This window comes from Nicotiana sylvestris, chromosome 6 (assembly GCF_000393655.2).
Source record: "Nicotiana sylvestris chromosome 6, ASM39365v2, whole genome shotgun sequence".
NCBI lineage: Eukaryota > Viridiplantae > Streptophyta > Magnoliopsida > Solanales > Solanaceae > Nicotiana > Nicotiana sylvestris.
The window spans coordinates 204019857-204024634 of record NC_091062.1 but is presented as its reverse complement, the minus strand read 5'-3'; the positions used below and the strand labels follow the sequence as shown (position 1 = coordinate 204024634).

The following is a 4778-nucleotide window of genomic DNA, read 5'->3' as shown; positions in this document are numbered from 1 at the left end:
TGGACATAAATATCATTTGGAGTTGCTTTTGAACTTTTAAGAGTGTTTTGGAGTGAAAATTGTGAAAAATAATTTTTTAAAATTTCATGGTTCCGGAAAAAAATGAAAAAAATGAAAAGATTTATGGCCAAACGGATTCATCATCCCGCTTATTCCATTTTCAGTTGGACTCCTCACGTCAATTTATAAAGACCTTGCATGTGTCAAATTTTCGTAAACCATTACTGTAGCCCAAATCAATTCGCGATCACGACGAAACTTCATTATAAATCCTCTGTTCTAATCAATTTATCAATCTTTTTCTTCTTCATCAAGTTCAAGATGGTGTTGGCTAAGTTAGGTGGGAGCATATCGCGTGCTCTACAACAGATGTGCAATGCTACAATCGTTGATGAGAAGGTCCTCAACGATTGCCTCAATGAACAAACGCAAGATCATCCAACAGGTTTGCATATTTCTTTTTGATTTGCATATCACATATTTCTAATGTGGATATTTGAGCATGCAAATTGTAGAAGATTTTGGTTTCAAGTACTATTAAGAATAATTACAGTGTGTTGCAAACATAAAATAAATTACAGCATTAACATTTTCGATGATTAATACAATTTAATTATACCAAAATAAACAAATATAATGTCCTTCTCATAGAAATAATGGTTTGCACCGCGAAAGAATGTGGTGGGATGGATGGGTTCCTTCACCTTTGACTAGAGGTATGGGGTTGAAGCCTAGAAAGGGAAAATCCTTGATAGGAAGTGTTTCCCCTTTTAATGGGCCCTATGCGAATCTGAATTAGTCGAGCAAGTGGGTTACGGATGCTAGATGGTTATACCAAAAAAATGGTTTGCACTATTCAATAGAAGAAAACTGAACTTTGCATATATGCGTGTTAGCACTAATTATATTACTCTTCGTTTACTTTGGACTTTGGTAGATATCCATTTAAGCCTATTAATATTGAGGTACTAAAGCATAGAGACAGAGGCGTATCCAGTGTAAAAGCTATGGGTTCAACATAACCCATAGCTTTCACTCATTCCCTGTATTTTTGACCAAAAAAAATATTAAATATATACAAATAATAAATTTTGAACCCATTATATTATATGAGATGTGGTAGAATTGCGAATCTAAATCCATAAAGTTTAAATTCTGGATTTGCCTCTGTATAGAGATGAACTGATGAACATGTCTAATATTGGTAAGTTTTTTAGTGTGACTTTATCATGGATTTTGCTCTGGTGATGTATGAGTGGATATAGACAGAGAGTGCACTTGTTATAGGAAGACAGTCCTCTAAAATGAAAATTAGAATGAAATTTCTTGTGACATTACATTCTTGTTTAATTTTGAAGGAAAACCTTGTAGACTTATGTTAAGTTTTATCCAGGTTGAGGACCTATACAGCTGTGGTTCTTTCTTTAGTGTAAAATAACCTATTTTTGAAGTCTATATTGCCGCTTTCATGTGATTGAAAATAATGTCTTGAGTTGGTAAGTTTTTGAGTGGTGATCTTATCATGGACTTTCCTCTGGTGATGTATATAGGAATGTCTGTAGATTGAAAATTAGGATTAACTTTCGTGTGACATTACATTCTTGTTTGATTTTGATGGAAAAACTTGTAGACTTATGTCAATTTTTATACAGATTGAGTACCTAGACGGCTGTTGTTCTTTCTTTTAGTGTAGAGCAACTTATTTGGGAGTCTTGTCACATGATCTCTTTTCATACTTTCTTTCCTTTTTTTTGTTGGTAATACCCAAGTCTCTAGTTGAAACAGTCTTTCCTTTTAAGGTCTGCGTACACACTACCTTCTTCATACCCCATCTTCCCCAGACCCCACGCTGTGGAAATATACTCGGTCGGGTCTGTTGGTCTGCTGTTGTTGTACCCAAGTCTCTAGTTGGCATTTTCCTGATTTGTCATGCGAAATAGTTATCAAAAGTAAATCATTTCAATTCTTTTTGCCCTCACCATATTCCTCTTTAACTTAAAGCGGTTTGTTCATCAATGTAGGCTGTATTTAATGAACTCTGCAAGATATTGGATCCCGGGAGGCCTTCTTTTACACCAAAAAGGAGGGAAACCAGTGTTGTCATGTTTGTTGGATTGCAAGGTGAGTTGCAATAGGAAATTTTGTTGCAATTATACATAATGCAAACCCCATTCCTTTTTCTTTTCCACCGAATAAAGACAGTTGCAGTAATATTTATATTCTTTTGTTTTACCACAGGATCTGGAAAAACAACAACTTGTAAAAAATATGCTTACTACCACAAGCAAAAGGGTTGGAACCCAGCTTTAGTGTGTGCAGACACATTCACAGCCGGAGCATTCGATCAATTGAAGCAGAATGCTACAAAAGCTAAAATACCTTTTTTATGGAAGGCATATCCTCTTCCCAATATATTAAGTGTCATCTTCTTTCAATTTTTTTTTAGATATTTGATGCAGCTAAAATCTGATGATGTTGATCCTGATGATGGTTCCCTGTCCTTTTTTCATTGAGAAGAAGCTGAGATTCTCCATTTTTATTTAATTAATTTAATCTCCAAACGTCTAAACGATGTCATAAGTGTGTATAAGAATCACAAATGTAAAGTACATTTTAATAAGGAAATTAGAGGATGAAGTCTGAGCAGCATTTTATAACTTATAGAGAAAAGTATATGGACTTTGCTAATGCTAGTCATGCATTGTATGTAATCATAAATAGTAAAATAGAAATAATAAAAAGGTACAATTCACTGTTGATGATCTGCTTATCAAATTGCTTCTTTTAATTTGGTAGAGCATTGCCTATATTAAGATTAAAGAAAACCTTTGCTCTTTTTCTTCCTTAATTTGTAGCAGCAGAAGTCATTTTGCTGATAAGTCTGTATATACATAGGTTGCCTGCTTTAATAGAATGTCCTTGAATTACTTTGCTCAAGAGCTCTTCCTTCTCTCCTAATGAGAAATCAATGATTTCTCTCAGTTTTTTGAACTTTTTCGCCCGCTGTATTTAACCCATTCCCCCACTACGACATCATGGGAAAAGAGAAGAAGTAAATCCTAATTTATTTTCTTGAATGGGTTAAGCAATTAGCTATACTGGCACTTGTTCAAAAGAAACAAAAAAGTAATCAGTTGTTGTTGCATGTTGACCAGGTCCAAACTTCTACTTGTTAAATTTATGTAATTTGCACTTCCGTTTATTGTTTTAATCAACAGAAGAAACCATCTTTTTAATTGAATGAAGCTTTTTGCAACAGCTATGCTGAGTCAGACCCTGTGAAAGTAGCAGTCGACGGAGTAGAAACATTTAAAAGGGAAAGTGTGATCTAATTATAGTTGACACTAATGGTCGCCACAGACAAGAAGCAGCTCTTTTTGAAGAGATGCGACAAGTATCGGAAGTAATAGTATGTTCTACAATACTTTAGTAAATTGTCTCTTTTGCATGTGAATTGCTAATTTTCTTATCTACCTTATGATTTTATCCTCCAGTATATTGTTACCTTGAATGAAATGCTCATCTTACAATTTTATTTGCCAGAAACCAGATCTTGTGATATTTGTTATGGATAGTAGTATTGGTCAAGCCGCCTTTGATCAAGCTCTAGCATTTAAGCAAAGTGTTGCAGTTGGAGCTGTGATAGTTACTAAGATGGATGGCCATGCAAAAGGAGGTGGTGCACTTAGTGCGTAAGTTCCCCGTGCTCTGGTTTTAGACCTAAGTTTTCCTTCTGATAGTAAATATTACCAAACATGTATTGCTATTTTATACCTTACAATTTCAGGCCATGTCTATTCAAATGGGGCAGGTTGTTAATTTAGTTGTTTTTTGAGTTAATAGAATGCATCCGAATTGGATCGGAGGGATATCCTAGATCCTTAAAGATTTCCCACGGAAAATGATTATCATTTGTCTAACACTAAGAAATTCCCGGGTAACTAGTAACGCAATTTGTATGCGAAAAAAAAAGTTAAACTGCTTGCCTTGAATAAGTAATGCAATTAGCATGAGGAATAATTAAGACGTTGTGTAAGTTGTGAGATTTAAAATTGATCCTTTTCTTTTACAGTAATATAATCACGACTCGAATACTTTTCTATGGAATGAAATATTGTGGTCTCTCTTTCTGGGAATAAACAAGATGTATTTTTTCTGTTTCTCTTCTGATGTGCAGAGTTGCTGCAACAAAAAGTCTCGTTACATTTATTGGAACTGGTGTGTTGATCCAATAAAGGTTAGTTTTGAAGACTGACAAAGGAACTCTGGTTCATCCCTCAGGTGCACAAAAACGGGCAGATTCGAGCGTGTGGGTTGCACGTGAAGGAGATAAGCTTAACTTGGTGTATTTAATATCTCCTGATCAAAAAGGTTGCATAATTGATAAGGAAAATGACTCCTTAATCAAAGAGAACACTATACAAGATAGGGAAGGAGCTAGAAGTTGAAATCAACTAGAACTCTTCCACCAAGGAAGTGTTGCATCAGAACTCTAGTTATTTCTTCATCTACTAACTCTATAAATTGCAAGATGTTCTCACATTACAAGTGTTGCACAAAAACGCAGAAGTTAAATGTGAATTGGGAGCAAAATAGCAGGCTTTTTGCAAGCAGTTCGTGTGTGATTCAAGTGTGCACTCCTGAAGCTACTTGAACTAGATAGAAGAACCAGTTCCATTATGTTTTTTTCTTATTCTAGTTCAATTGTAGTAGGTGGTTCAAAGTTGTACCTTTCCAGCTTTTATAGAAGCAATTGTATTAGGTACTTTAAGAGTTCA

The 4778-nt window shown here is 34.8% G+C and overlaps 1 pseudogene; it reads left to right on the top strand.

Annotated features, from left to right (window-relative positions):
• The first annotated feature begins 320 nt into the window (after positions 1 to 320).
• Positions 321 to 4258, top strand: LOC104232415 (signal recognition particle subunit SRP54 2-like; annotated as a pseudogene).
• The last annotated feature ends 520 nt before the right edge of the window (positions 4259 to 4778 follow it).